A 12,678-nucleotide genomic window follows, 5' to 3' on the forward strand; every position below is an offset into this window, starting at 1 on the left:
ATGTTAACGATCAGTAGAGAATGATTAAAGTCCCGGCCGCAGCTTCAATCTATCGACGCATGCGGCAGTAGGTATAACGGGGAACTGTATAGACAAATATTGAGTTTGAGGCAAAACATCCATACAATATGGAAAGCATGCTAATGAGTGCCATACAATACATAGAGTATGCTAGTGACCGCTATACAATACAGAGAGCATTCTTGTTACTGCCATACAATACAGAAAGCAAGCTAGTGACCGACATACAATACAGAAAGCATGCTAGTGACTGCCATACAATACAGAGAGCATTCTTGTGACCGCCATACAATACTGAAAGTATTTTTGTGACCACCATACAATGCAAAGAGCATGCTAGTGACTGCCATACAATACAGAGAGCATTCTTGTGACCGCCATACAATACAGAAAGTATTTTTGTGACCACCATACAATGCAAAGAGCATGCTAGTGACCGCCATACAATACTGAGAGCATTCTTGTGACCGCCATATTGAGAGCATTCTTGTGACCGCCATATTGAGAGCATTCTTGTGACCGCCATACAATAGAGGGAGCATTCTTGTTACCAAAATACAACATGTAATTCAAAGAGCATTTTTAGCACCAGCACACAATATCATCCCCGTCATCATTAATGAAACCCTCCTCAAAATCATTAACTTCTTTAGCATCATAACAAACCCATTCAATATCACTAACCCCTTTATATTAATTAACTCTTTCATTCCCATTATTAATTAACCCCCATATCATGAATTACTTTCATTCATATTCATTAACCCCCTCATTAATATTCCTCAGTTTCATCAAAATAATCAATCGTAATAAACTCTGTTATAGGTCCATTGAGATCCCTTTTCTTTATCTCAAACGCATCCACTCCAAATGCTAAAGGGGGCACTCGGCTGCCACCACCAGACTCTTTCAACAGTACCTGGAACTGCTTCCGTCTGGGTACATACTTGTTGCTAGGGCACCCTATTGCTGGGCCCTTGGGCTGGTACCAATGAGTCTTCCTTCAGATCAAGGTTGCTGTGGACGGTTCCCCCTGACCTCTTACAATGGCCAGAGCTGCAGGGCAGTGGGCAGAAAGTTCTTACTCAACCCTGGGTCACAAACCTCAGAACAGTCAGATAACGGATAAGAGTGTTCTAAGCTGTAGCTCACAGGAATTACAGCAGGTACAGTGGCGTCAAAGCAGGATCTTGAGGCAGTGACGTTTATTACTCAGAAAGGGTCCATATAAGGACCGTTATATAATGGGGGCCTGATTCATCAAGGCACGTATCTGCTGATTTTGAGCATATTGTGCACAAAATCACACTGCACATGCTCAGAACTGACAGATGCGTCTGGTAAAGCAGCCCTCTTCCGTGCAACTACTCACGGAAAGGGCACTTACTACAACCTATGATTTAGAGGGGGTGTCCTGGGCAGGGACAGTCAATGTACAGTACGGGCATGCCAAACTCGAGCACACATAGCCACAGCCGTAGCAAGCTCTACGGCCGTGGAAGTAACCTGTTTTTTTCTGGCGTATCACTTGCATCAGCTCTGGGGCTAGTGTAAGTTACAGTCGCTGGCTCTATGCTGTGTTAAAAAAAAATAGTTTTTATGGTTGGTTTTAAGCATTATTGGATTCAAAGCTTACAAGATTTGATCGTTTACAGATGAAGAAATCATATGGTAAGTGTATGAGTATTTATTATTTTTAATAAATGTATGTGGTTTTAAAGTGGTTTATTTCAAGGGTTCTATTATTTTTATTAAACTGATGTGGTTTAAAAGAGGGTTGTTTGTTTTATTTACATTTTACTTTGAGGAACTACATGGCTATGGAGGCCCTGGGTGCCAGGACATGCTGGCACTTGTGGTTCTCCAACTACAAGCATGCCCTGGCTGCTATGGGTGTGCTGGTGCTTGTAGTTCTACAAGCAGCACCAGTATTGCCATACTGTTAATGGCAGCCCGTGCTGGCTGGGACTTGTACTTCCAAAAAATAAAGTGGAGTTTTATACTTTTTCTTTATTTTATTTACACTTTATTACCCTACACCCACCACCCCAAGGATTTAGGAAGAGTCCTAGCGCTTTCAGCATGGGGCTGGGTATTCCAAGAGGGGTATTCCGCACAATATTTTTGCGGACCCCTCTTCCTAGGGAATCGAGCCCCTGTGCTGAAGAGACTGGGGTTGGTTAGTCATTATGGAAGGGGGACCCCCTGCTGCGTGTCCCCTGCTATAGTGTTACCAGCTACCCAACCTGCCATATGCTAGAAGGCTAAGTTTTGGCCCATACGCTGCCTACCTCATCCCCGCAGCTACGACTCACATCCGGATGACAGCCCCATATGATGAGCTTGCCTCTCATAATCAGTGATTGAGCAATGCATGAAGTACACCTGCAGCATCGTAACCTGGTCACAGTAGTGCTCCACAGATGCCCTCCAGCTAATACTTACTGACGAAGGCATACCTGTCACCTGAAGTCCTGCTCCTTGATTATCTTATGTCACCCACCAATGGACAGGGAAATGGATCCTGAACAGACTCCTAATTCCTTTGCTAGTCTTTCTGGTCCCTGTTCTGTTTGTGTACATAATAGATTTGGCTGTGGGATAATTTTTCCTATAGCATAAGAGGGTACAAGTTTGAAGCTTTCAACAGGGTGATGAAAACTACACAATATATTTCTATTGATTCATCTTAATTTTTTTCAAGGCACCCCTCAAACAAGATCCTAAAGCTCATTATTAAAGGTGGTTATAGCCTATAGTTGATTATATTAGCTCAAATTCACTGCAGCATTCTATCTCCCTCTGACTCTATACATAGGACTCTGCTGCCACCTAGTGGTGATATTTTAAAGAGGGTACTCTTTTGAATGGGTTTGCTAAACTGTGACTTTACCTTTCAGAAATATATCAGGGCTCCCCTTTTTTCTCATCACTACCCATTTGGAAACATATTATGTGAGAGCCACGAGAACACCAGCTGCACCTATTAATAACTCCCAGACTCACCTTAATTGAAGGAGCTATAAGTAGAAATACATATGGCCCTTAGTTAAAGACTCCAATAAATAATCATCCAATCTAATGGAGGACAGCAACTTCCTACATCTCGTTACATATCACTGACCTGAAATGTTTGTTTAATTTCTTTATCCTCAAGATGGAAAGACAGAAGGAGTTGAACCAAAATAACTATGAAGAAACCAAACGATCCTCCTGTAAAGTCTGAACTGCTCCAAAATCTTACAAGCTAAGCTCCTATGTTGGCTCATACAAGTTCACCCCCACCATCTTCATGACCTCCCCAACATGTTGGAACCATTTCTTCTGATCCTGGAAATTGGGGGAAATTCTCAAGCTTTTTCACACTATACCTACATTACAAGAGCTTGAAAAAACTCAAGTTGTCAAGCTCACATCAGACATCTCTCAAGTTAAAACAAGGATGACTACAGTATATTGCAGAATACTCAGGAAGAACAAACTGATCTACCCATCTTCCAAGAAAATGGACAATCTGGCAAAGGAAATACATCTTTAAGACCTTAATAACAGATGTAGATACAATAATTTAAGGGTCAGAGGCATACCTTACGATGTACCCCCTCAAGGTATCATTGATGCACAGACAAAACTATTCAATGAGTTCATGGATGTTGGTCTTAATAACCAAATAATGTTTTAATAGAGACCACAGGGCTCTGAGACCCAGAGGTCCCCAGACTTAACAGCCTTGTGATATCTTATGCAGCCTCCATTACTATAAAGTTAAAGAGGAGATTCTGCAGAAATTCAGGAAACTTGAAAGAAATCAAATTTATCAGACAGATTTTCCGAGATGTATCCTGGCAAACCCCTAACAGGGGCATCACCTCAAACTGCTGACAGAAGAAATTAGAAAAAGTCTATTTATGTTGGGGATTTATGTTGAGCATCATGGCAACCCAATAAGGAAAGTCTGTCTCGCTGAATAAGTGTTACGGTGCTGGTAGTTACAGGTCTGATAGTCAGAGCAGGCCTGTACATGACCTGATGCTGAGTCTAACTAGGTTCAGAATAACGAGGCAAGACACAATGTACTTCTTCAATATTTCAATGAGTGATAAAAACATAATTTTCCACCTCTCTCCAACACCTTCTCTCCCCTATCTCTACATTCTCATCCCCTGAGATGGCAGTACCCCATTTTCACCAAACCTTAGAAACGGCCCTTGATCAAGTGGCTCCAGCAACACTACATACTACACGTCGACTTTGATGTCAACCGTGGCACACTAAAGCAACACGAAATCTTCAAAAACTGTCCCGTAAAGCAGAACGTCACTGGCGTAAATCTCGCACCTCTAATGACTTCTTCACATATACTTCTGGCTACCACTCCTATCGAAATGCTCTGGACACGGCAAAACAAACATACTTCCAATCTCTTATCTATGCTCAGGCTTCTAACCCCAAACGTCTTTTCAATACATTTAAATATCTTCTCAATCCTCCCACCCCGAACCCTCCATCTACTATCAGTGCTCAGGATCTTGCTTCCTACTTCAAGGACAAGATTGACAAGATCAGACTAGAAATGGTATCCTCTTCCTTGACAAGCAATCAGCTCAATTCCTTCCCACTACCCTCTGACACCCTCTCTTCATTTGACCCCACAAATGAAGAGGAAATTTCTACGCTCTTCTTATCTTCCTACTCTACCTCCTGTCCTCTTGATCCTATTCCCTCACAAATTGGTAGATTCCTGTCTTCTGTGCTCATTTCACCTCTAACTCAAATCTGTAATCTCTCGCTCTCTACTGGCATCTTTCCATCACTTTACAAGCATGCAGTGATTACACCTATTCTAAAAAACAAGATTCCGACCCAAACTCTCTATCAAATTACCATCCCATCTCTCAGCTGCCGTGGCCCTCCAAGTTTCTAGAGAGACTTGCCTACAGTCGCCTCACACGCTTTCTTTCCGCTAACAACCTGTTGGATCCTCTTCAGTCTGGCTTTCGTTCTCAACACTCCACAGAGACTGCGTTGACCAAGGTTGTCAATGATCTGATCACTGCTAAAACTGAACGCCATTACTCTCTCCTAATTCTCCTGGATCTTTTGGCTGCATTTGACACCGTTGACCACTCTCTTCTCATACAAACGCTGCAATCCCTAGGGCTTCAAGACACTGTTCTATCCTGGTTCTCATCCTACCTTTCTAATCGCTCTTTCACTGTTAATTTCTCTGGAGCCACCTCTGCTCCGCTTCCCCTATCAGTTGGAGTACCACAAGGCTCAGTGCTAGGTCCTCTGCTGTTCTCTATCTATACCGCTTTTCTTGGAAATCTAATAAGTTCCTTTGGCTTTCAGTATTATCTCTATGCGGATGATACCCAAATCTATCTATCCTCTCCTGATCTCTCAACATCTGTGTTGTCCCGTGTAACTGACTGTCTTTCTGCCATTTCATCTTGGATGTCCTCCCGGCAACTCAAACTTAATTTTTCTAAAACAGAGTTAATAATATTCACACCCACCAACAAGAGCATACCTGACATTTCTATCTCTGTTGTTAACATGACCATAAATCCCACCCCACAAGCTCGCTGCCTAGGTGTAATCCTTGACTCACACCTAGTTTGTTTATTAGTTTATTATGTTTGTCCCCAATTGTAAAGCGCCACGGAATATGTTGAAGCTATATAAATAAATGATGATGATGATGGATCTACGAGAGTCCAATAGTTCGTGGAAATGATTGTTATGGGCGAACTCAGCCCATGGAAACAAACTGTGAACCACGGTCTGACACGATATGGAGTGGACAGTCGTGGAGGCAAAATATTTCTTTGATGAAAAGTTCTGCCAACAAAGCATAAAACCAGTACCTACCTAAACCTTTCCCAAATCTCCTGGTGTGAGGAGTAGCAATCTTCATGGAGATGTAAAAGGAGGTCCTGGTCTACCCCTAGCCCTGAATCTACTTCTGAAACCTGACTGTGTCACTTTTGAATGTTGGCTATGTTATATCTAGAGAGTATTAATGTATTCCCCCATTTACTGGGTTGAAACTAATCACTATAATCTCTACCATTTTTAGTTTCTCACTTGTAAATCAGGACTAATTAGGTGTTCTTTGCTTTAATGCATTTTTCTCCCAATTTAATTAAAAAAGAGATACCTATGTTTTTAGTTACCTCACCCCCGGCTGTCTGTTGGCTGGCTCATGGGAGCAAAGCAGCTCACTACTTCCACCTAATCATATCAAAAGTGACCATACAGGGACCCAACATACTCTTGGTACCCAGTTTCAGAATTCATTGCAGAATACTTTTGAAATATTACTTATTCCTGGTTAGTTTATATCTTATATAACAGTTTAAAATGCGCTATAAGTTCTTACTGATGTTTGAATTGCCTTAATCCCAGTCATTCTATTACCACTATTCCAATACTTATACATGGTGCACATTAGATCCACCATTCTACTTAAAGCGGAATGTTTTCATCCTTGCCCTTTCCTGGCTAGGATGCTATTTTTTTTTTACTGTGTTGTTGACAGGCGTCGTCCCCAGTCACTCACCTTCTGCATGGTGTGCCCATCGCCAAGCAATGAGACGCAATTTCCGGGTTCTCTTTGCATGCGTGCCTTTTGCTACGCAGCGGGACAGGTCTTTGGCTTCTTGTGTTTCCTATCTGAACAGCTTAGATAGGGGTATATAAGGAGGACTCTTGCACTGCTCAAATGCCAGAGTACTAGATAACATCTGAGGTCTACTCTTGGTTCCTGTGTGCAACTAAGTTCCTTTGAACTCCCCTTGCTCTTTTCTATTGGAAATTCTGCTACTGATACTAACCAATCTTTTTCCACACTATTCTTCTGCCTCACGTATTGGCTTAGTTTAGGAACTCCTGGTTCTGACCTCTGCTACCTTGACTACTTCTCTGATTATCCCTAGGCATTTCTATTGCCCATCCAGGTTATGACCTAGATTTTCCACTACGCCTTACAATTGTCTGCAGAGACATATTAGACTCCATGCCTCTTTGTCCAATGCTTCACGACAGTTGTATATTTTATGTGTTTGTCATATTTGTCTATTGCACCCTCCCTTCAAGCCAGGGTCGGACTGGCCCGCCGGGGGACAAGCTATTTCCCCCGGTAGGCTCTGTGTCACAATCACGAAGATGGAGTTGGTGATACCTACCAGCAGTTGGCGCTACTGAGTACTGAGGCACAGAGTCTAACACGTCCCTGGTTTTCACCAGGGGCCCCCGTAAGAAGGTATGGAGTTCGCTGCAAAGGACGTGCAGGTCGCAGCCCTCAGAATCAGTTAGCTGGCGAGGTAACAAATGGGGCAGCGGTGACAGAACACCAGGATGCAGCAGAATGAAGAATAGTCAGCAAGCCGGGTCAAAACCAGAGAGACGAACACAGCCATATCAGGAGGAGGAGAATGGTCAGGAAGCCAGGTAACTACCAATAATCACTCTAAGCTAAAATCAGGAACCAAAAGAGAAGTCAGGACCAAGCCGGGGTCAGAATCCAAATAGGTAATAATACAGGAACAGACGCTGGAGCAAGGCTGAAGACCAAATACTCAAGCAAATGGCAAATCAGTGAGCTCCTTAAATAGAGAAAAATAAGCCCGCGCTCGGTATATCCCACATTATATATGGTACCAGCTGCTTGGCAATAAGCCTGCGCTTGGTATATCCCATATTGTATGTGGTACCAGCTGCGTGGCAATATAAATACCGATATATGTATACAAAACATAAAAAAAAATTGTCAGCGCTTATCCTTTAAACGGCATATCTGTGTGTGTCTGTGTGTGTCTAGCAAAATAAAAACCGGAGGTATAAGTTCATATTTTGATCAAAAAATTTAAGGCACATTTGGGTGTGGCTCACAAGCCAGCCTTTGCTAGATGTAAACCCCTATACCTGGGAGGTGAGTGCATCTGATTTTAACGGCATTTTAATAGTGTTTAAAGCATATAGGTCAGTGTAGGACCTGCATATAATGAGGTACCCTTGACGTTGGGATGCAGACTTAAGTCTTTTGATCAAAATATGAACTAATACCTCATGTTTTTATTTTGCTAGACACACACAGATATGCAGTTTAAAGGATAAGCGCTGACAATTTTTTTTTAATTTTTTTTTTTGTTTTGTATCCTTAAATAGAGGAAAGAGATCCCTGAAAGGTGCTGTCACAATCGGTGGGAAAACCGCAACCAATCGCCAACTTGTCGCAGGGTGATGGACCGTAGTGCTTTTCGCATGCGTACAGATGGTAAACAGGAACAGTGTCAAGTTGCTAGCAACAGTTGCCAAGCTCGGCTTATGTATGGGAATAGAACAGTAATAGCGTACCTAAGCAGCGGGACGCCGACATCGCATGGAGGCAGGCGTCTGTCTGGAGGCAGAATCAGGACGGCGCCTGACAGTACTCTCCCTTCTCTTCTTAGTCAAGGCTTGCAAGATCGCTTCTCTCTCCCTCTTGATCTTAGCCAATAAACGAGGGGTGTGAATTTCTTGCACATCGACCCAAGATCTCTCCTCTGGACCATAACCCCTCCAGTCACTGAGATATTGGTGGCGACCCCTGAAGATCTGGAAATCCAGAATCTGATTGATCTCATATTCCTCCCCATGATCCGTTTTTACTGGAACCGGGGAAGGGGTCTTTTAACAAATCTGTTTAGAAAGAGAGGTTTAAGTAGAGAGATATGAAAGACATTTTGAATCTTGAGTGATGGAGGAAGGAAGAGTTTGAATGTGACAGGATTTATGACTTGAATGATTTGAAAAGGTCCAATATAACGAGGGGCAAGCTTCATGGTAGGAACTCGAAGTTTCAAATTCCTTGTGGATAGCCACACTTTGTCCACGACTCGAAGTCTAGGAACTGGTCTATGCCGACGATCGGCGCTAGCTTTGTAGCGTTGGGAGGATTCCAATAACTTGGATTTAGCTTGAGACCATAGTTGGTAAAAGTCCTGAATGAGATTCTGCATGGCGGGAAGATCTGAACCAGGTTGGGAAAGTTCAATAAGGAGAGGGTGGAACCCATAGGTAAGGAAAAATGGAGATGAACCAGTGCATTCATGCACTTGGTTATTATGAGCAAATTCTGCCCAACACAAAAATTGGCTCCATTCAGACTGATTACCAGTGTCACTCACCGGACTGTGAGTGCTACTTCTAAGGTAGCTAGGAACCGTGTCTGTCCATTATTATGAGGTACTGCGCATGTGCAGTCCCTTTTAACCTTCAGTTCTGTTCCTTTAACTTAATTGGCTGATCAGGCAACACTCCCTATATTAAGCAACTGTGGTCAATACCACGTTGCCTGATCTTGGAGTCTCATTCCTCATGAGTCTCTGAAGGTGTTCCAGTGCCTCCTCGTGTGTTCAGCTTATGCTGATTCCTGTTTGCCGTTTGTGGTTTCCAGACCACTTCTACTCCTCATGTTCCTAGTGACTTCAGCAGCTGATTCCTATCCGCTGCCTCCGTATATCTACAGTTACAGATTACTGCAAACTCTCCTGTGTTTCATCGTGACTCCAGCAGCTGATTCCTATCCGCTGTCTCCGTATATCTACAGTTACAGATTACTGCAAACTCTCCTGTGTTTCATCGTGACTCCAGCAGCTGATTCCTATCCGCTGCCTCCGTATATCTACAGTTACAGATTACTGCAAACTCTCCTGTGTTTCATCGTGACTCCAGCAGCTGATTCCTATCCGCTGCCTCCGTGTGTCTAACAAGTTACAGATCTCTCCAACTCTCCTGTGTTACATCGCTACTGTTCCAGCTGATTCCTGTTCGCTACTTCAGCGTGTCTACAAAGTCCTGCTCGTCTCAGCGCTCCAGTCTGCATCCCACCTGCCGTCAGCTGACCCGCTGCCTACTGCTTCTACAGTGTGTCCATTCGTGTCAACTTGCCTGTTAGCATCGAGTCTACGCTCCTCGGCTTCCAGCTCTGCTACATCGCTTCAGCTCTCCCGTGGTCTCCTGCTGTTCAATTCGATATACTACTGCTTCCTGAGTATTTTGTCGTCCTTGCTGGCCTACCTACAGTGCGCTGCACCTACCTGCCGCTTCCATTCTGCAAGGACTTCTCATCTCGTCAGTTCCCTGCCGCTCAGGTATCCCTGCAGCTATCTCTAACAGCCTGCTCATCTGAACCACGGTATGCATACTTCTCATTGACTGTGCTGGTGTATTGCATATCCATCTGGACTGAGTTGTTCTCCTCCGGAGTTTCCATCCTCTGAGACTATTGCTATTATTGACTGTTTTTCCTTTTGCTGGACTATTCTAGTGACTTTGTTTATCTGTGCAGTGCTGTTCATTCATTATTATTATTGTGTGCAGTTCAACGTTAGATCAAGTTCAGTGTACCCGTGTAGACTCTGCATTGCATTTATCTCCTCGTGTCCTTCCTCACATATACATTCAGTGGTACAACTTGCTAGAGGCAGACCACTGATTCCTGTTTCCCTGTGTCACCAGTTGCATATATCCTCTCACATAAGCAGTGGTACAACTTGCTACACGCAGACCACTGACTTCCCCGTTACCTTCACCTGGATTCCATTCCTTCACTACAGACAGCGGTACAACTTGCTATACGCAGACCGCTGACTTCCACCTCCTTATTACTCCTGGACATTCTTCTCACTATTGCAGTGGTACAACTTGCCATGCGCAGACCACTGACTACCCTCACGTGTCCTTGTCCATCCAGATCCTCGTGTTCAGTTAACTATTGTTTACCAGTGCTGCTGGTCATAGACTTTCTGAGCATTCTCTAACCATCTGCTGTTTCCAGTTCCATTATCACCCTGCCACCAGAGTATCATATACCAACTCTACTGCTCTGATAAGACCATCAGCGGGTGATACTGGGTAAAGACTTCTAGTGCCTGTGACAACCAGAAGAATAAGTCCTGAGAAACTGTTCCAAGTCTTGGTTAACCCTCTCGGTTTGACCGTTGGTCGGGGGATGGTAGCCTGAATAAAATTTCAGATTGGCACCATACTCTTTGCAGAATGATCTCCAGAACTTGGAAACGAACTGTACTCCTCTATCGAAGATAATATCCCGCGGAAAACTGTGAAGACGGAAAATCTCTTTGATGAAGAGGTTAGCAAGAACGGAAGCCGATGGGAGTCTCTTGAGAGGTATGAAATGAGCCAGCTTGGAAAATCTATCCACTACTCCCAGATTGTATTGAATCCAGGGCTAGTTGGTAAATTGGTGACGAAATCCATAGAGATATTAGTCCATGGTCTCTCTGGAATGGAAAGTGTTACCAAGGGTCCTGCTGGAGACTGCCTTGGCGTCTTGTGTCTGGCACAGATTCCACAAGCGGCAACATAAGCCTTACCGTCTGCCTGCATAGAGGGCCACTAATAATGCCTCAAAATCAACGATAGGGTCTTCTTGACACCAGCATGCCAGGCAAACAGAAAATCATGGGCCCACTTGAGAGCCTTGAGCCGAAGCCTCAGGGCAAGAAAGCAACGACTAACAGGAGGAACCATAGCTGAGGTTCTAGTGAGGGCCACAATAGTAGTAGGATCTGGGGGTGGGAGCGGGTTGGAGATCTTTATCATCAAACGAATGGGAGAGAGCGTCAGCCCTAATATTCTTAACCCCAGGTTGAAATGTCTAAATGAGGTTAAAACGGGCAAAAAACAGACACCAGCAAGCCTGGCGCAGGTTCAGACACTGAGCTGTTTGCAGGTACGTTAAGTTCTTATGGTCAGTGTACACAGTAACAGCATGCTCAGCCCCCTCTAGCAAATGTCTCCACTCCTCCAAGGCTGTCTTAATGCCCAATAATTCTTTATCCCCGATTCCGTAGTTTAGTTCGCTGGAGGAGAATCTTCTGGAACAGAAACCACAGGGATGAAACTTTCCATTAGGATCTTTCTGTGAAAGAATGGCTCCTATGTTAATGGAGGAGGCATCAACTTCAACAAAGAAAGGCGAGATAAGCCAAGTTGTAGCAAAATTGGGGTGAAGGAGAATGCCCTTTTTAATGACTGGAAGGCACTGAGAGCTTCGGGACACCATGATTTAGCTGTTCCTATGCGGGTGAGTGCAGGAATTGGAGAGATGAGAGTAGAAAAATCTTGGATAAAATGCTGATAATAATAGGCGAAGCTAATAAAACATTGAATCGCCTTGAGACCCAAGGGTTGTGGCCATCGAGAATGGCAGCCACTTTCCCCGGATCCATGGACAGGCCGCCACCAGACACAATATATCCCAGGAAATTTACCTGAGAAACTTCAAAGACACACTTCTCCATTTTGCAATAAAGGTGATTGAAACGTAGTCGAGAGAGAACCTAGGATTCTAGATTCTTGGAGAATATTAGAATGTCATCTAGGTAGACAACAACTGAGAGATATAGTAGGTCTCGGAACATCTCATTAATGAACTCCTGGAAGACCGCTGGGGCATTGCACAGGCCAAAAGGCATCACAAGATATTCATTGTGGCCATCCCGAGTGTTAAAGGCGGTCTTCCATTCATCGCCCTCACGAATCCTCACCAAATTCTAGGCGCCCGTGAGGTCTAATTTGGTGAACACCGTGGCACCTTTGATCCGATCGAATAACTCGGAAACTAGGAGTATAGGGTACCTGTTT

The sequence above is a fragment of the Mixophyes fleayi genome, chromosome 9 (genome assembly GCF_038048845.1).
Source record: "Mixophyes fleayi isolate aMixFle1 chromosome 9, aMixFle1.hap1, whole genome shotgun sequence".
Lineage (NCBI taxonomy): Eukaryota > Metazoa > Chordata > Amphibia > Anura > Limnodynastidae > Mixophyes > Mixophyes fleayi.